This window comes from Hesperophylax consimilis, chromosome 31 (genome assembly GCF_061612785.1).
Source record: "Hesperophylax consimilis isolate HC1 chromosome 31, BYU_Hcon_1.0, whole genome shotgun sequence".
Taxonomy (NCBI): Eukaryota; Metazoa; Arthropoda; class Insecta; order Trichoptera; family Limnephilidae; genus Hesperophylax; species Hesperophylax consimilis.
Window position 1 is genome coordinate 11,097,330 of NC_142866.1, and position 22,079 is coordinate 11,119,408.

Genomic DNA, 22,079 nt, shown 5'->3' on the forward strand with positions numbered 1-22,079 from the left:
AAAGGGCAAATCTAGATTACTAATGAAACTTCGAGATATTTTTTTAGTTTCCTTATATATGTAGCATTTTGTATAAATTCACGGGAAAGTTCTGAGTTAATATGTTTGAGCGTTTAGATAGAGAAAATTGCACTATGGTTGTTTTTATCAATCTTGATAAACGGATTCTGTAAATAAAAACAATTAACAATATTTACAACTCATGTTTTTTCGTTTCGCGTATTTTCTATCAATACAAAGTAATATGGAACAAAGAATATTTGGTCATTTTCGCAAAAAATTGTACTTTGTAAGTTTAAGTTACTTTATCATTTAATATTAGATTAGTAAAAGTCGGAATTTTTTGAGTGCAGAAATTAAAAGACCAACTATGATAATAGGTACTCCTCGTTCAAGAGTTCCAACTGCTCACATCCGTCGGGAGCCAGTGAGACTATGGCATCACCAATTGGGATATGTTGTGGCTAAAAGGCAGAGTGGAGGGAAAGGAGATGGGGAATAGGAAGGTGGGGCCTTGGCCTTGAGGAACCTGGCTATTCAGATCTGGCATATCACCTACACGGCTAAAGCCATTTCAAAAAATATTACTGTAATATATATTTTTGGCTTGCTTTCTTTAAATAAAAAAAAGGTATTTTAAGGGTGATACTGAGAGTGTCTTTTACTCTGGAACTTGCCGCAAATGGTGACAATAGTGACGGATAAATTATCAAAATGATAATGCATTTAACATTATTATGTAAAATCCCCTAAAAAAATAAAAGAAAAGGATTATGTATCAGAAATCTTAGAGTGATTTTTGTTCAATATTCTTCCAAATGTACGCGAAATGAAGTTAACGCAAGATATTGAAGACACCACAAATATGATCTCACACACTTTAAATTAATTATGAAATCAGATTCTGTTCAGATGAAAGTAGATATCGGACATGGTGAAAACACACAATATTTTAGATCTAGATTAGCCATTAGTACCTAGTCCAAGAGAGTGTTCGTGGGTGACGTCGTTTTCATACGAGACGTGTGAGATGGAAGATTTTTCATCGACGAAGTACGTACAACCTCTCTCTGGGACTATTACTATAACTACTCTGAAGGGAAACAAATTATAACAAAAAATAAACAAAATTTACATGCACTTTCTTTATTATATTATTACTAGCTGTACTCGGCTGTAGTTTACATTTTTATTTATTTAATAAAAACAAATATTCAAGTTATTTTAATGAATTATTTTTAATGAATGCTTGAATAACCAAAAAACGAATATAACAAAAGTTTACATAAAGTAATATACAATAATGAGTTCAATTATACAAGTTGTGAGGAAATTCCACGCATGGCGACTTTCCACGGATTTATTTACACAAACCCCATGTTCAGAGGCTAAATCCTCGACGCAGACACACGTGTGGTTTTCGCAGGCCATGATTTCCATCAGATACATTCCATTGTAGTTGAAGCAAAGAAGTCCATGGCACTTATCTCCTGGCAACATATTCTTGATGCAGTACTTGTCCTTAAAAAAATACTTCTCCGGACAAGAACACTTCCCTTCCACGCAAACCGAGCCATACAGGTTCGAACACCGGTTGAATTTATTGCAGGGTCCTCCGAGAACACATTTCCCATCTTCCTCGAGCAATCCATCTATACATTGGCACTTATGATCAATGCAGTCAGCCCCCGCGATGTGGGTACAGTGCAATTTGCATTCTGCACCCAATTTGGGCAAGTAAATATCAGAACCATTGAACTTTGGGAGTTGGCAGGAACTTAACACTATCACAGAACATGCCATTAAAACATGTATAGTCGTTTTGTAAAACATTATTACAAAATTTCAATAAAAGAGACAAGATGATGCTGCAAGCTTGCGGACAGTTAAAATGTTACTGACGATTATCTAATTTAGATCGACCCACGCAAAAATAATTCATTACATTGAAGACTATCTCTATGAATAAATTGATCATCAAAGGGGGTGTTCCCACAGTCGCACAGATGGGGCCTTTTCTCATTTTATCCAAATTTCGATGTTAGAAATCTAGTCATTTACACATGTAATTATTCAATGCTAAAAAAATGTATTTGCCAGGATACTATTAGTAAGATGCCACCCAGCTCCTACCACTCTCAAAAATCATTTTTTTGAAATTCTATCATATTAAACAAATAAATAAACTAGCACACGCAGTCTCCGGCATTGCCCGAAATAAAAGCAGAGTTTTTAGAAATCAAATGTGCACAGTGACCTTCCTCTTATGTTGAAGGTCAAGTGTGCAAAATTTCATCAATCCCAGAATAAAGATTTGAAAAAAATCGAATCCAAGCCGACCGTCCGATGTCCACCCGCCGCGCGCGGCAGATACTATTTTTTTTATATAAATAGATGAAGAAATATGGTCTAAACGATGCGGCGTCTTTTTTGAATATTAATTAATATTTCATAGCTTAGGAACTAGCAAGAGAAATAAATGGCACGATTCGGTAAAAAAAATGATAATACAAGTTGGATCACGTCAGGAGTCAGATGGACAACCAAGAAGTGTGTGCCAAGACAGAGTTGAGTATCGGCCCGTCTTCTGTTCCGACCTATGTTTAGATCAGTGATTCCCAAAGTGGTCTATATCGACCCCCAGGGGTCTATGACAACCTGCAAGGGGTCTACGTAAGCGAAAAAAAAAATTGGGGGTCCATGAAATGAAAATGGGGGTCCACGATAGTGGATCTCAACATACACTGATAGTACCTATTTACTTACATTATATTATCTTATAATATTAAGACAAATACATTATTTATAAAAGTACCTATGAGGTAAAAAAAATATAATATATGTTTATAAAATTGAAGTTGTAGGATGTAGGAAATCAAGAAATCTACGAAGAACTGTTCTTTGCAAGAACTTTGACAACCGACACTAAAGGTGAATCAATATTTCATGTTTTGAAGGATTACTTCATTAAAAAAGCAATCCCTTTATCAAATATAATGTCAGTAGCTACAGATAGAGCACCTGCCATGGTTGGACGTTATCGTGGATTTATAAGCTATTTAAAACAAAATGTGCCAGGGGTGTTAGCAATACATTGTGTCATTCATCGACAACATTTAGTTGCTAAAAATTTGAGTGTTAGATTACATGAATCTCTTCAATTAGTCATTGATGCAGTAAACCGAATCCGAAGCAACGCGTTGAATACGCGGTTATTTGCGCAGTTGTGTGAAGAAAATGACGAACACTTTCATCAATTACTCCTTCACACTGAAGTACGCTGGCTGTCGAAAGGCTTATGTTTGACAAGATTTTTTGCACTTTTTGAGACTATTTTAGAATTTCTGGATACTAAAGATAAAATTTTAAAAGACAATTTAATGAAATGGAAAACAGACATCGCCTATTTAACAGATTTGTTTACAAAATTTAATATGGTTAATTTGCAGTTACAAGGCGACAGTCTAAATTTGATTAAAACAAAGTCCATCTTATCAGCGTTTCTTGCCAGAGTTAAACTAATAAAGCAAAATATTGGACGGGGCGAATTTTCCCAGTTCCCCAGTTTGTCACAGACAAACTGCCAGGAAGACGACGTTTCAACCTACGTTCAACATTTAAATGCCCTCTATTCAGATTTTGAAACTAGGTTTGAGGATGTTTTGACTATGGTAATACCACCGTGGATAATTAACCCATATAGAAGAAACGAATGTCATAAAACAAGAGGAACTGACTGAAATAAGTACAAACGAAGAAATTAAGGTTCAGTTTAAGCACGGATATTTTATTTTTTTATTTTTATTTTTTATAGTGAATACCTCACAAGAGTCCCAACTGCTCCCGTCTGGAGCCAGTGAGACTATGGCATCCCCAATTGGGGGATGTTGTGAGGCTGAAGGTAAGTAAGGAAGGGAAAGAGGAAGGTGGGGAAGTACCTGGCTATTCAGATCTAGTCACTAAACACGGCTAAAGCCATTTGGAGCAACGTATACGTGAGCAACGTTGGATATCAGCACTTCTGGCTGCAAAAAAACATACCCGTTACTTATCCCGTATTATGGAATATAGCGAGGAAATTTTTAATTTCCTTTCCATCGTCATAGCTAGTGGAAAGGGGGTTCAGCGCTGTTACCAATCTCCTAACGAAAAAAAGAAACAGACTGGACATCATTAGCCGAGGAGACTTAAGATTAAACCTTACAAAATTGACGCCAAATGTTGATAATTTATTATTAAAGCATCAGGTTCATCCTTCCCACTAAAACATTTACTTATTGCTTAGTTTATTTTATGTTACGTTTATTTTATATAACAGATACAAAATTTTGTTTTGAGTAGTTTTAATTTAAATTCAATTAATAAATGTATAAAACTGAACATGTGTTTTTACTTTAAGTTTTTAACACTAAACTTCACTACAGTTAGAAATTTACAAAAAATCAATATCAGGTAAGTAGGGGGTCTACCAAAAACAGAAAAACATGGCAAGGGGTCTACGACACAAAAAAGTTTGGGAACCTCTGGTTTAGATGTTAATTGGCTTAGCAATGAAATTTAAGGTGAGTCATAAACTTCAGCAATGAGGAACTGACCTTAGAAAAAGCTTCCCATCTCACGATGGAAATGACATTGCACCCGAAACTAGATATTTTAAGAGATAATCATCCAAGTGGAGAAAAATCATAACACCATTTTCTAAGTTTCACAAAACAGATCCAACTGTATAGGTAGTTAAGGTGTGTTGAACTTTCACAAATGTGTTTAACAAATTGATCTTAACTTTAATTAACACGATTTCACACTGATTCTAGAAAATCAAGAGTAGGTGTGTAGGTACCTCAAAAAATTAGGTAGCTTGATAAAGTTATATTATTTTCGTTGGACATAACAAGTGGCTATCTTTAAAACGGCAGGCGAAAATATACGATTTATTGATATCAAGATATTATAAAATTGATAAATATTAAAATTTTTGCAATCTTGTTTTTCACGCCATAATTTTTCTTTCAATTACAATTATTATCACACAGGAAATGATGTGTATGTTTTATCGTTTTTACCGGATGTAAAATGTAAGTTTTGCAAATTAGATTTACTTCGTTTAAAATAAACTCAGTGTTTTTTCAACTGCAACAAAATGTGTCATTTTTATGCCTCATGCAAGCAGATTACATATTTTGTTTCACGGATAAAGCACGACTTATAAATGAAATTAATAATAAGTACCAGGAAATGATAACCACAAAGAGATAGTTGTTTCGTAGCCTCGGTGGGGACTATTTATTTTTATTTATTTAAAAACAGCGTGTTTTATGGCAAGCTTTTAAGCAAATCATCTACAGAATTAATTAATTGCATATAATTTACCAGTATAATTCAGATTTATTTTAGAATACATGAGTTAGCATGGCCTTAGTGATTGTAATTTACATTCATTAAAAGATAATATATAATGCTAGCTGAAGTCCCCGGCGCAAAAATGAAGATATTAAATCATTTTTTTTATTACACTGTTAGCAATTTCGCCAAAATAAATAAAGAAAATTATCTAACTTCAGACACACTGCCACGCCCACAAATCACTTCTATCGGTTTATCTTTTATGGAATGTAATCCGTTAATTTCGTTCAAAGGATATAAAATAACTTATGAATTAATATGTAGCCTCGTGTTTGTGCGTACTTAATAGTTGTAATAATTATAATGATAGTGATATTCTGTACAAATATACTGTAAATATTATTACAATGTCGCAATATTGCACGCACGAATACCAGGAGCTGATAACATGTGAAGAGTAAAATATTATAATGTGGTAGATTCGTCGGAGAATTATATGGATGGATGTTGACTGTGCGCGTTGAGATAATTGATTTATCTAGTTATGAAAACACTATCAATATTTTAATATTGTGTCAAAGTGATGTATACAGAGTAATATAGTTTTGAAAATACAAACCTTTGATCACACCGTGAATATATTTATATATTATAAGCGTAAAGCAATCCTTTGTTTAGTTTCTGTTTTAGAATAATGTCACAGTTTTCACTAGGGTTTAATATTCTGAGGCGGCCTGCAGCAGGTTTTATAGTATTTTCTTCATAATGTTTGCAAGTAGATTATCACATAGTTCTCCCGGTAATGTTTTTACTATAGTTTTACTCATATTGCTTTAACATTTCTCGGTCCAAAAGATGTTTTGAAAATGGGAATAACCATTATATTTTGACGTATTTGTGGAGAATTTATGTTGGGCAGTATTTTTGAAAAAATTTTTAAATAGTTCGTCGAACACATGTATAACAATGGTATAAATGGATTGTGGTATCGTTCTCATGGTATATCAGTGATATAAATTGATATTTAGTAACTGACTCAACAATACTACAACTCAAGTAACAACAAATTTTAATTATATAATAAGAAAAGGAAAAAATTGTATTTTTTAACAAAATGATTGAACGAATGAACAAATTATTTTGGTTCATAAAATTACCATTGTCGTTAATCATTAGTGGAAAGAATGACTATCGATGTGGAAAAAATAGTTTTGATTTCCTTAATTTTATTTTTTTTGCATTATTCCCAAATAATCTTTTTTAATTTATAAAAGCTAAAATAATACATCTATCTATTTACATAAAGAAGATTGTCTGTTGCGGATGGCATGGAATTGATTTGTTAACAAATGTATAGTTTTATTTCGAGATTGATGAAATATTGCACTCTTGCTTGACCGTCAAAAAATAAGAAAGATCTATTTGAGATTTCTAAAAACCACCCTCATGCTCTTATCCCATGAAATATTTCACTCTTGTCGTTCAAATTGAGGGATAAATTACTATAGTTTATAAATACGAGTCCATTAGTACCTATCCATTGATTGCATGCATGTAACTAAACATGAACATGCATGTAACTAAACATGAAGATGAGGAAATCATTAAATTTATGAAGTAACCCCAACGCAACCTTCAGACAACAAAAATAAATACTTTTTGCTTAATTTATTTTATATTTTGTGGGAACCAACAAATTAGAAGATGAGGAAATCATGATCAACACATACAACAAACTACAGTCCGCCTCAAAACAGGAATACATAGTGAGGAGGACTGAGAACAAACTACATCACTTTATATCTTTATGTTACTTAATATTGTATCTTTTTTACTTTACTTTATATTGCCGTTAAATAAAAAAATAAAAATAAAAACTGTATAAATGTGAGTGTGTTTAAGTATTTTGTGTAACTTTGAGTGTATATCTTCAATTAGTATATTGACTGTGTTATAAGTATATACTATATGTGTATATAGCTGTCTGTGAATTTTGTGCCTTTATATTGTTGTCAGTAGAAATATAACTCTGGTACATTTATTTTCTTTAATGTGTTATAAAAAATAAATCTCGTTATATGTGTGCTTCAGTGTTATATTGAATATTGTGAGACGTGCTGACATACTACTTTGGCAGTTTAGCGTTTATAATTATGAATATACTTCCTCCTGATGAGGTGAACTTTGTTCATGAAACATGTAGAGGTTATATATATTAAAGTGATGTAAACAAAGTCATTTGTGTTCAGAAGAAATTTTCTTATATATACATTATAAGGGCCATTACGAATTAATTGTAAATCTCTTGTTACGTGGAGCCCAGTGCCTCTCCGACTCCCTCGGCCAGCAGGGTCCGGGAGGGGTGAGGAAGATAGAGTGACCAAAAAGTAGATATCAGTCAGGGGGGGAGGGGGTGTAAAAAAGAGGGTGAAATAACGGGTAAGCAAATTTTCTTCTTGTTAGTATTTACATTCCTACGTATATTTTTTTATATATCTATCCGAATATATACAAACCGATTTTTTTGTAGGAAGTAATGTTATTAAGATAAATATACAACTAGAGCAATTTTTGACATATTAGGTAAATTATTTTTTTAATGATAAACTAATATTTATAAAACAAGGTTTTTTATAGATAGCACAAAGGATAACAAATTATTATAAGCAATAATTGGTCGCTTGAAATATCCATACAAATTGAAAATATCTCCCGAGTAAAAATAAATGCCGCCGACGGGAATTGAACCCGCACCTTCTGATAACCGGTCAGGTGCTCTGATACCACTGAGCTACGTCGGCTTACTTCCAACACGCCAAATAATTCAATATGTACTAGTACTTCAATCAACAATTACTGCTTATTATATTTTTTCACCTGTAAAGCCTTTCCTACAAAATAAAGTTAGTTTTTCGAGAGATATTTAAAATTTATATGGATATTTAAAGCGACTAATTATTGCTTATAGTTATTTGTTATATTACGCCAAGTTTGCAAAAACATTTTGAGCGATCGATTGTCATAATATGACAAATTTATAGAACTTAGTAATATGGGATAAACGTCGAAATGTAGGTGGATTCTTTGTCTTTAAACCGCAGTAAGCAGTTTCACTAAATAATATTGCAAATGTACTCGTACATATGTGACACCAATCGCTCGAGTGGATATATGTAAATTCTTGCCTTACACTAAAAAACAGAAAAATTCTTGCCTTACAGAAAACTTACACAATTTTTTTAACATTATACTTTATTAAATTAGTTTTATTTGCGTACCGTTAAGAAATATTTTTGTTTTATCTGAAATTATGTTAATCTTACTAAATTATTTACATTTTTTACAACATTGTAATTTTGAAAGACAAATTGATTTGACTTATGTTTCCTGATCCCATGCAAACTGTGTTATTTGACCTCCGAATCATTAATAGTTATAATTATCATAAAATATCTATTCAGTAATGTGGGGAATTAAGTGCGATCTCACACCTCCCATAAAATCTATATGCTTAGGTTTACACGTAAGAAATAACAACCAAAAAACTATACAACCAAAAAAGTAACAAGTTAGTTATCTGCTACATCTGAGATTGATGGAGCCAAAATAGTGCTTCGACACTGGAATCGGTTTTCAATTTGGGAGGCGGGTTTGAGTAAGGCCGCCTCGGGAACTACTTATTGGATAACCAACACCTATGTTATTAGTCACCCCAAGTGGTTTGCTACGTTTGGTGACTTAGCAGGAGTGTTCGGGTTCATATGGTGAGGTGTGTTCAGGATGCGCTTGCCTCCCAGATGTTTGGCATGCCAGATTGGGAGAGGCTGTTTGAGGAGACTTTCCAACTTGTTCCGCAGTGGGAGGGAAAAATTCATATGTCCGTCACTCCTGGACATACTGATCCCTAGATTCTTACCCAATCCTCATACCTTTTATCTTCCCAGAACTTCCTCTTCTTCCTTTCCTTAAAAAGATCCTCCGCACAGTATCCCAAAAGAGGGAAATATTTTCCTCAGGGTCTAACTTTTCCACAGTGAACACATTTTTGGAATTTTTGATTCTGTATTAATAAACCTGCTCTATTTACAATCCGTTAAGCCAGTGGTCGGCAAACTTATTGGCCAAAGAGCCAAATATGTACAAAACAACGATTCAAAAAAATTCCATGAGCCAAATCTTTTTTTTAATTCAGTAAACCTTTATTATAATTTTAGACCTTCATTAAATTACGGGTATACTAAATAAAACTTGATTTCACACTTAGTAAAGATTTATTCGTTGATAGACAATAATATGAAATTAAGGTATCCATAAACTTAAATCATGACAATGACTTACTTTAACACTTAATGCGAACAATGTCCTTGCATCTTCTTGGAAAGTTTCAGTAAGTTAGGTTTGTACGTTGTTGTTTTTAATTTTAAGCATGATTGTAGGTTCTCATAAGATGACTTCTCAGTTTACTCTTGATAAAGTTCATGCTTGAAAAAGATTGTTCGCATGAATATGTAGAATCAAAAAGGGAAAGAACAGCAAACGCGAGTTTTTTGAGAATATTATTTCAAACGTTGAAAATGATTCTTTCTCCAGGTCTTTCAAATTGTGTTGTGTTGTGAACTAAGATCACATTTATTCTTCTCCAATATTTCCAAAACAATACAAAGACGTTGAAATTTAGAGCTCCATATTTCCTTGTTTTTTTAAATCCTGCAATTGTATTTCAAAGTTACCAATGTCAATAAGAGGATGTTTGACGAATGCTAAGGTCGCTCTGCTGTTTTTAAACTCCTAAAACCTGCTGAGAAATGCTTCCCTCATATTTAAAATTGTTGTTTTGAAAAGGTGTTTGTCAATAGAAGAATTATTTCAGGAGTTTAAAAACAGCAGAGAGACCTTAGCATTTGTGCCAGAGCCGCACTCAATGAGCCGAAGAGCCGCATGCGGCTCCGGAGCCGCACTTTGCCGACCACTGCGTTATGCTATCAAAACTACAATGTCTCTCTCCGCGTCTGTCTGTTTGTGCGCTTAGTTCTTCTAAAATAAGAAAAAGATTTTGACAGAGTATTCACTATCAATTAGAGTATTTCTTCAGGAATTTTATATTTATAAAAAGCAGAGAAAAGTTGAACAACGCCGGGTACATGTCATCTGGTTATTAATATTTGAATCTCACAACAATAAAAATGAAATGACAAAGAGAAATTCGACTAAGCAGGTTCAGAATATATACATAATATCCATACTATATCACTAATCCAAAGAGATACAATAATAATATAAGGATTACAATAGAAGATACTAGTTTAGTTAAGTGAATACAATTTCAACGTAATAACTATTCCTTTAGAACAAGTAACGATTTCTTTTGACAGTTGCACATTTTATTATAGAAAAACAACCCTCAATATGTTGCGAAATAATTATGAATATCCTCGGTAATTTTCTAAGGCGTCAAATAAAATAGCAAACCCTTTATTTCGCTTTACATTGGTTTAAAAATAGATCTTCCAATATTACAGAACCTGTTAGCGAGATATATCGTTACACTTACAAAACGTTTTAGATTTATTACTTTGTTCCGAATGTGTTCTAACTTTTGCGAATTGCAAGAAGGGGTCATCTTTCTGACAATGTAAGGACGGTGGGACAATTCTAAGGGGCGTTCTTTTGAACTTGCATCTTTAAAAGACACTTAAAACATTACCCACGTGAAGGACGGCCACCTTTAACACGACCCCCAACAAAAGGGTTCGCAGAAGGGGTTTAACTCGAGGGGTTGTTTTGAAACTAGTTATCATTTTGCTACAATGTGAATTGCAAACCGTTGCAGTAAACGGTCATTTTGATTATTTTGCAAGCTAGATAATGAAACTTCCGGTAACAGGATTTATAATATGAAATATTGTCGGAATGAGAAGCTATTTCAAAGTTTCAGATAACGTCACGTGATTCATTTCAATTCAAAAGATTTGTATGAGTAGGTATTTGAATACCGCACAAGAGTGTTTAATAACTGCTCAAAGCCAATGGGACTATGTCATCCTCGATCGGGGTATGTTGAGAAGTTTTTTTTTATGTGAATACCTCACAAGGCTGAAGGTAGTGTTGAGGAGAAGGAGATGGGGAAGAGGAATATGGGGGAGTACCTGATTATTCACATCTGGTCGCCAAACATGGCTAAAGCCATTTCAAGCAACGTTTCAATTCTGAATGTTGGTCTTACATCAGGGCGATACAAAAGTATCTTCATCATATAGTCTAGAGTTCTAGAGACTATATATTAATTTTAATAAATAAATTGTAAAATAACTCTAATTCTTTTTGATTTGAATCCACGACCTTCGAATTGCTAGTCGAGAGCGTTACGTGAAGTACCTGGTTATTCAGATCTGGTCACCAAAAAGACCAATACCATTTTAAGTTGTGATCTTCGTTACAACGATACTGAGAGTATCTAACATTGCAAAAAACGGTTTATTTTTTGAGCATTTTTTCAAAGAGAATTTTCTGAAAAATCGATTCTTGGACATTATTTATCTTGATTCCGGTTTTCAAGTCATGCACAATTCGTATATCAATGTTCTGAAGGCATGAGCTATTGATGAAGATGTTGATGAAGATGTTGATGAAGATCTTGATGAAGATGTTGATGAAGATGTTGATGAAGATGTTGATAAAGATGTTGATGAAGATGTTGATGAAGATGTTGATGAAGATGCTGATGAAGATGTTGATGAAGATGTTGATGAAGATGTTGATGAAGATGTTGATGAAGATGTTGATGAAGATGTTGATGAAGATGTTGATGAAGGATTTTTGTAGCGAAACTTGAATGGTAGAAGAAGTCAGAGATATTAAGTCAATTCCAAATAAAGAAGTCAGTGAAGAGATCAAGCATCAGAATAACAGAAGAATATTTGATAGACAAGGAATTGTACCAAGACCTAATTGTTTGGCAGTTCGTCCTCTCTGCCTACCACGGGGTAACGACTTTGTGGGTAGTTAATAAGTTATTATAAGAAGATGTTGTGATATTGACTAAAAAGTTTGATGGACATATGTATCTAAATTAACCCCCTAACTAGAAAACATGTTTTAAATGTTACGAAACTGATATAAAACCATTTTCAATACATTAATGATTGTTTAACAGTTGTGTAAAATTTAAAACACGCTTATTAGTAAGGCCCTTCAATTTTTTTACAGCTATATAATAGTAAGAACAATCTATATACTAATGGTACAGGTATTGGACTACTTATTGATATTGATATAAAATATTGCTATTTTATTAAAAATCCCTTAAAAACGCAACTGCCTTTGACGAATGAATTGTCAGGTTTCCTGTAAAACTATCAGTAAAACACTAATATATTTTGGCGGTGTCAGAAGATGTAATGTGTTAATAAAAATTCTAACATTTTGGCATTTCGTCAGGACAAACCCAAGTGCAAGAACACGTGTTCTCAGATATATCATAAATGCACTTAAAGTTTAATAAATCGGCAATACTTATTTTTCTCCGTGAATATGTTCATGAAAGTAATCACTAAAAAAATATCTCTAAATAGTATAAATCAAAGTCGCTATCCGCGTCTGACGGTGTGTGCGCTTAGTTCTTCTAAACTATGCAACGGAGTTTGATAGAGTTTTCACTATCATTTAGATAGATTCCTCTGGAAAGTTTATATATATATAATACATGATTATTGTTTTTTATAGAAAGTAGTGAAAAGTAAATGCTTTGTCATCAAGTCGTAAAAATATATTTTCGGGCACTTACATATATTACATACGGTTCCATGATAACTCAACACAGTGACAATTCAACACACTTTTAAAAAGTGATATAAAGTCTTTAGAAACGATCAAAATTTTTTTTAAACCTAACCTAACCTACTTAACCCAGTTAATGAAGTTTTTGTTTCATCACTTTCCATGACTTTATATAACTGTTCAAAGCTGTGGTGAATTATCATTGTGATGATTTATCCGGTCACCATTACATATATACACTTAACGTTGGCAAAACCTTATGAGATACATCGAAATAATGTCCTACGGAATGACAAAATAATGTGAACTGAACCTCAAAACTCTACCTCAAACCATTTATAAATCCCCGCGAAACGCCGGGTACATGTCAGCTGGTTTTGTATAAAAAAACTCAACGACAAAAATCCAAAAACTTCCACCACGTAGTAATTAGATGGTTTTCGTGAATTATAGTGTTAAAGTATGTGACAACATCTGACAGAAAAGGTTAATAGACGTGCTTACAGCTATAAAGCTATATTTATGTCTTTTTATATTTTACTAACATTGATCTAACATCAAGTAAAGGCAGATTGACGGTTCCGTTATCGTCGGACCACTTTCATACCGATGGAAGCGTTTGGAACAAAGGAATTATTTTCATTCGAAACTACGAATAGGTTAATTATTAATTGTGTTTACTTATATGAAAGTAGTCTTCTGCAAGATACCACAAGGCAGAATAGATATTCTATCACAGCATAGCATGACAAGAAATATGGAGAAAATGAATTAAATTTCTAAGATTACATATATTTAAATAACTTTAAAACTTTTTTTATGCAGGGTGTTATGATAAAAAATTTTAATTAAATTTTGATCTTCGGTAACATTTTTGTTGTTTTTTTTTAACTAAAAACTTATAAAATCATTAGGTATTGGACAACTTTGGTCAATTTGGGCGGTTACAACGATGACAAGTAGAGATTAAAAAAAATGTACGTCCCTTGACACCCTGTATAAAAAAAAAAAGATGTAAGGGTATTGATGGAGTAATTAAATATGTGTGCTATTTTAGAATTTTCATTCGATATCTCAATTTATCTTGTCACGCTACGCTGTGCTAGAACTTCTGTTCAGCCGTGTGGTATCTTTAAAGCATCGTGGTGGTACTTCTATTATTTCTGCTATCTATAATGGGGCTGACGGATTATGCTATACTCATCATGGCTAAATCTTGCGATTTTCGTTATTTTATTGTTATTTTTATTAACAATATATTATTGTACATAATTGTACATTGTACATACATCCTTGTACATAAATTATTTTATCACTAGAGCTATAATTCCCTCGCCAAACACAAGATCCTTTCCTCTTTACAGTTAGGAAAAGCAATTTTTTTTCATTATAACACACTGTGAACGTGTCAAAATATTTTTTTACCTTTTTATTGTAAAAAATAAATATATTTATATTTTAAGTCACTAGTGTTATTAATCTTTATTGTAAGTCACTATTAGTATATTTTAGCTGTAAATCCTAGATAATAAGTCTAAGTGATACGTTATAGGTAAAATAAATTAAGTTGTAAAGCGACTTTGTGGTGATTTACCCAAGAAAACGACGCTATAAAAATGACTCAATCAGTTCTTAGTACCTAACCTAACTATTAAGTTAGGAACCTACCTACAAGCAGCGTTACAAATTTGAATGTTTGTATGTATTTGTCTAGGGAGATTCTGAAAGAATTATGAAGGTAGGTACTTGGCACTTGTTAGTATGAAGATGCCTAAAGTAGGTGCTCCACCAATCTTGGTTCGCTTCCACATTACACTTACTCGCTTTCATTTGCAGATCACGTGTGCCAGTTAATTTTGCACTCTGCCCTCTTTTATTTATTCAAACCGGAGAATCGGAGGAGAAGACTTGTTAAATTTTAATCTTCCGCATTATTTGTTTCTGGCAGTAAAATGCTCCGATGGCCGGTAGGTATCGTAAAACTGGGAGGTGGGGTTGTTTCGCCCCTTTCCACCCACTATCCCCTCCCTCTTTCCCCTAATCCAGCACCACCACATCATCCCCAACCCGCCCCGAGCACATCGCACGCGTCTCGTGGTCGGCAGGGATGGGCTGATTGAAATATTATTGTATAATTAATTTTAACATCAGGTAATTGTGCTGTATGCTGTAATTGTTTCTGAGGCGGGTTAGTACGCGGGAAGAAACCGTCGATGATTGTTGTTCCTTTGAATAATAATTTGTTAAGATACAATACTATAGTGTCTCAGAGAGAGGTCGTACTTTATTATTAACATCATTTTCCTTCTTTCACGTGTTGTATGTATTGTAAAACAAAAGAGACAGTAGATACTAGAACAATGACGTCACGCCTTTCTCTCTCTAGGACGATTTTTATGGAAAATTCACCAGTTTCAAAAAGTAGGTTAAACAGGGCCGGAAAATAAAATTTTAACTGAATTTAATAATGTCTTTTTTTTGTTGTTATTTCATTATTTTAATATTACATTTAGTTACAAAAATCACTTATTGCCCATCTCACTAGGAGTGAAACGCCTGTGTTGAGCTGGCAATTTACCGGGTGGTTGCTAGCAAGGTTTTTGTTCAAATGATATTATTAAAATGACATGATTTTTTTTTAGATTATACAATTTAAATATGAATATATACACAGTAGGCCTAATTAAAAATATGGTAAGAAATACTCCTGATGAATATGTTTTTTGGAGGTAATCGATGATTTTACTTTTGAAGGAAATTTTGGTTTGCGTGTTTCTTATGTCAGCAGGTATAGCAATTGAATAGCTTAATAGCATTGTTTTTAAAACTTTTTTGTCCATAGGTGGTTGGACAAACTGGGATGCTGAAAGTTTGTTTTTGTTTCCAACATGAGCTACGGTGTTTTGAAAGGCAAATTTAACTTTTGAATAAGAAGATAATATGTCATATATTTTAATCTACAAATAATACACGGTGTCCGGAAACTCGTAGTACAAGCGGGAAACTGGTGAATCTATGTCGTACGGGAAACATTAAACAAACAAAAAAATCGAGCATAGTTACAGAATAAACCAATGAAATGGCGTTTTTGACATCAGTTAATTTACGTATACGGTTATTTTTAATATATTTTTTTAATTTTCATATATTGTACAGTTATATAACTTTAAGTGGCTCGGCGAAGAACTTATAAGAGCGCAATCATGGACCTAAAAAGCTTTGGATAGCGCATTAGTGCGATTTTGTATGAATTGCATCGAAGCCAAATCTAGGGTGAGGAGAAATTGCCTAGCAGCCATCTTGTACGAGTATCTTTTGAACTGATTTGTATGTAAAGTGGTGCATAATGAACTATTTTGTGTTGTTAATGCAGTCATAACCGCTTATGATTATTTGGGGTATTTGATGAGACAAGGAATGGGATACTTTATTAAATATTTAGTATTTTTGCATTTTTCATACATCTTCCCCCTAACACCGGGGCTTTAAACTGTTCTCGAATTGCTACGTTAAGGGCTTTTTAGGGCCACAGAGCGTAACACCTATTTTAAAAAATTATAATCCTTACTTCCAAGCGAAATGTTTTTGACTGGAGAAGCATAGATAATGTTAATCTCTATCAATATTAAATCTTTTAACCTTCATTATTTTTCATCATGAGCTCTGTAGATTAAAATAAAAAATTTTAATAATAAGACAAGAAGATCACATTTTTTTATTTCATGAGAGTTTCACGGTATTTGCGTGAATTATTTTTGGGGTATTATGCCGTGTCGTCATTCACACCTGCCTTGAGAATGGATACTGTAAACTTTAATATGAAAATGTCCGAAACGTTTATAATACCCCTAAATAAATCATGACAAGATCCCATATAAAATAATAATTTAATTTCTGAGGAAGTTAATTAATAAGTAATAACAACAAAAAAAAATATAAAATAAAACATAATTAAAATATAAAAATGCAGTGAGATAATTTTGCTTCAAATAGTTCTCTAACAAATTAACGAGAAGATATAAAACGCTCTGCGAAAGCACGCTTTAAATTTATTCAAGTTTTCAACCCTGACTCGTCCCCCCGTGTGCGTATCCGCGAGGGTCTGGTGTGGGGAGGGGGGAGGGAAAGGTGGGTGGGATTTCGGGCAAATTGTGCCGGACACTGTCTTATCTCCGCACACTAGGCGGAATATTGATGATTTCAATACACAGTACACAAGTACGCATGCACGGTCCTCCCTCCTCTCGACCACCCCACCTCCCCCTCCCCCAACCCATTCTAGAGTCCCCACCGGCCGCCCCCACTCCCCGTGCGTGGGGGGACTCGGACGCTGCGCGCTATTTCCATATCTAAATCCCATCTCAGAAAGAATAGCGGAGAGAGAAGTGTAAAGCAAAGTAAAGGCAGACCATAAAAAGATATTGACTGCATAGAACAATAGAAATTAAATAATACTACTATTTACTGCATTCTCTTTTCAACTTATCTGATTACCTACGAAATTTTATGTAATGAATTAGTTTGAAAGATTCGTAGAAAATTAAGAACTTAACGCATGACATTATTAATAAATGGCTACTGAATGTGTCTCTGCATTACGACCACATCATTACAAATCTCAACCAATGATCGAAATATGAAATAAATCTGCTCTTTTCGAAGACAACCTTATCGAAATTTTGTTGAAGAATCAGTTGTTTTTTGTTTTGTTAAAGAATCATGTCGAGACTTTACTAAATTATATGAGATAATAGTCAGTTAGCGATATTTGCGAGCACGGTCAGAATATGATTTCGACAGTCGATAGAAAAAAGCCGCTACTTTTAGTAGAAAATAAACAACGTGATCACGATATAAAATAAAAGAAATATGTAACATTAACATTTACAGTAGTAGATAATTCATCTATACACTTACCAAAAACCCCAAATACGATCCATTGATTCTAGGTACCTACTGCTGTTGAAGTCAGCAACGTTAAAAACTACCAATTTTAGAATACATAGGTACACACGTTCAGAGGTAACTAACTCATTTACATGCATACAAACCACTCAACAATGTTCTTCATTTATTATAGTGTTGAAGTGAAGTAGTGTTGACTATTAGATTAGATTTAGCGTTCACCCATCACTTTTTTATATCTTGGTCTTTAGTTTTGTCCTTATTTTGTGGTGCCATTAGCTTTCCTTATGTTGGTCCAGCCTGAGAGGGGTGGCCAGGAGAATGGACAATGTCCGAGATGTCGCCTCCCGTTCGTAGGGAAATTCGATATTCTCGCCCGTTTGCGCGATGCTTAAAAACAGGGGAGCATGTTTTAAACTAGCCCTGGAAATAGAATGTTTTGAACACGCTATCTTACTTTGAATATTATAATAAATATATTCGTTAAATGAAATAGTTTGCAAAGAAACTATTTTATCTGGTTTCATGTACAATTCTATAAATTTATTAAGAAAATTCAAAATTTAAAAAAAAATTTACTATATATATATATATATATATATACATGTTACATCCTATTTCTTCCAGCTAACCCAACAAATACACATTATATTACATAACCCAACAAATACATGTTAACAAATGTATGTAAATAAAAAATAAAAATAAAACAGAGGTATTTAATTTATGTAAGGTATTCATTTGAGGTGTAGTGACATTTGTTTAAAATAAATGTTTTAAGTAATGATTTAAATTTAAGTATGTCGGTTATTTGTTTGATGCTACGTGGAAGGTTTTTATATACTTGGCCATGTAGTGTGGTCCTTTTTGAAATATAGTTTTGATTGATGATTTTGCATGTTTACCTTCAATGCAGGAAAAACGTCATTGTCTATATAAGATTTCTAAAAACTTTCTGTAAAAGTTCTTGCAACGCCGGGGATCTAAGCTATAGAACTAGCTAGTCCAGATATAAAGCTTTAAGTTTTGTCTCAACTAGTACACATTCTTTACTTTATTAATTCTCTACATCGTTTACATACTATATTTCACCCTCTAGAATACTTAAGGTGCATACAATATGTTCCTAGATATATGTCAATTAGATTTTCTGATACTACATGGCTAGTCTTAACTGTAAGCACTTAAAAAATACACTTTGTGGTCAGCAATCCCAAGAAATACTACGAATGATTTGTCTATAAATTCTTCAAGGGTAGTTAGGAAAGTTTATAAAGTTTACAGTAAAAAAAATATTTGACACTTTTTAACAATTCATCAAATTTCAACGTTCATTTTCCAGTTATGCGAAAGATTTTTACAAGTTCTGTTTTTATTTCAGTTCTGTCAAGCAAATAGCCTATAGTGATTTATTAACAGAACTTGAATCGGACTTTCACAGAACCCGGAAAATAACGTTGAAATTTGATGAATTGTTCAAATTCTCCGAAACAACCCGTCCTTAGCTTTTGAGTCAAATTTTAAGAAAGCCGTTCGAAAATGCATTCACTGGTTTCCAAACTGCACTTTTAGAGACACTTTAGAATGTATTTCATAGAATTTAAAAGATTGCAGTTTAAAGATTTGGAAACCTTAAATATCTTCCTAACGCGTATAAACTTTACAGAAAAATCATTTATAGTATTTCTTGAGCTAGCAGACTACAGAGTGATGTTTAGGTTAATTTGAATGCTGGCCCTTAGGGGTTATTGTGTATTCAACCTAACTATCAAGATCTCTATAGATGAAGATGTATATAAAATCTTAAAATAAAAACAATTAAATAATAATATCGAACAAAGGAGAACAAATTATCCGGAATAATTGTTAGTCTGAAACACCTATATAAATTGAAAAAATCTTACGAAAAAAAATACATGCCGCCGATAGGAATTGAACCCGCAGCCTTGTGATTTAAGGTCAGTTGCTCTTCCAATTTCCGTTTAAAATAATACGCTGTCCTTTGTGCTATGCATTAAAAACATTACTTAAACATTCATTTATCATTAAAAATAATAATAATATTGAAATAACAATTAAGAATTTTCTACGTTTTGTTTTTGTTATCTGGGTATAACATCGAATAGTTTCACTAATGACCTTTATTATTGAGGCATTTAATAATTGTATGAGACACAATATGAAAATATACGTATATAACCACTCAAGCGAATTTTGGCAAATTGGCAAATTTTCAAAAACGTTTTTCATGTAAAAGGAAACACCTTAATATATGATTGAATTTTATGTAATTTTTATTTGTTTAACAGTGTATTTCATTAATCAGATTGCACGTGTTATGATTGCTAGTTCTGGACGGTCAGTAATGTTATTTACGATTTAACACAGAAAAATCGCATTACCAAATTCCATTTCGATTATTGGAGGCACTGCTGAAAACCAGCTGCATTCCCGGAAAGATCCGGAATACATAGCTGAGTAGAAACATTTTTGTCTGTAGAATTTATGTTAAAAACTATGTAGAATTTACCTATTGGCAAATAAATGTTTTATTTTTATTATTTCCATAACAAAACCAAACAAATTAAATTAAAAAAACTTGCAATTATTACATACTAACCTCCAAAGTTTGGCTAGAAGTTCATTGTGGTTATTGCTGGGAATAAAGGGGATCTAACTATGTAGGTTTCCAGATAGGTGCGAGCGTAATGTCCGTATATCCGCCACACTAACGACATCTCTGAGAAATAACATGAATTAGATTTGACTACCTAAGTTTGTAGGTAGGATCATTAAAAGGGGACGTTTCACCCAATTTGCAGGCCCACGACAAAGGTTTTATAATATTTCTTTGATCACAGCCTCTGAATAAAGTCCGAGTTGTAATAGTAAGAAGTATTAACACAAACAAATTGTGTAGGATTACTTATTTGTAGTGGAGTGGTTACGAACACTGGTTTAGAATCCGGAGCTCGCAGGATTCCCCGATTGGGGTATGTTGTAAGGTTGAAGTTAGTGGGAAAAGAAGAGAGATGGGCGAGAGTAAGGTGAGAAAGTACCTGGCTATTCAGATATGGTCACCAAACACGGCTAAAGCTTTTTCAAACAACGTTTCAATTCTGAATGGCGGTCTTACACCAGGGCAATAATGAGAGTAATTTCCACTCAAATACTAAATGATTAAATTGTGAAAAAACACAAATCTATTAAATTAAATTTACTTGTGCTCGCCGGGATTCGAACCGGTGACTTCCAGATGGCTAGTCGATAGCTTTACCACGAGAGACAGAATTACATAACAGACCACGAAGGTCGTCTAATGTTACAGTATATTTGAAGCACGTTTCATAGTGGTAGACACTTTCAGAAGTGCCCTGGAAAAATATCACCATTCAGAATTGAAACGTTTGGTGACTAGATATGTACTTCCCCACCTTACTCTTCCCTATCTCCTTCCTCATCAAAACGGCATGTTCGTTTTTATTTGTGAATTCAGCGGCGCTGACGTCATGACGGGCAACGTTGGTGACAGTCTTACGAGACATTGGCGGTTTCTATGTCATAATGACGTTGTAGCCTTACGATTGTAGATCCGGAATGTGCGGTTTTAGATCGTTATTGAAATGAATCATTATTACTGAAGAAAATCCTTAAGTTTTCCACACATTTTTTACGGTATTTATAGTTTGAAATTAGTAATATTTTATAAATTTTAATTTATTCAATAAATACGTTAAATGATTGTGATTTTTTTCCCTCGGGGAATGTTCACTCCTCCACGAATATAATCTCCTGGCTTATGGAATTTATTTATAAATCTATCAGGGTATTTTTATAACTATGTTTGTATTTCTAATTTTACCTTACTAAGCCGTTCTTAGCATCGTGCAACTAAAGGCTGTGACACACCATTCAACTTTTGTTGATCAAGATTATGTATAAACAGAAAATTACATTTAATTCTAAAGGTTTTTACCTTCTTTCATGGAAGCAGTCCTAACAATAGTCATAGTTGTGGGAATAACGTATTTTATTAGTTGAAGACGGATATTGAG

The 22,079-nt window shown here is 33.2% G+C and overlaps 1 non-coding gene across 1 annotated transcript; it reads right to left on the bottom strand.

Annotated features, from left to right (window-relative positions):
• Window positions 1–8,070: 8,070 nt before the first annotated feature.
• Window positions 8,071–8,144, bottom strand: TRNAT-GGU (transfer RNA threonine (anticodon GGU)). Its single transcript has one exon. It is a non-coding gene; the product is annotated as a tRNA-Thr (tRNA).
• Between the last annotated feature and the right edge of the window lie 13,935 nt (window positions 8,145–22,079).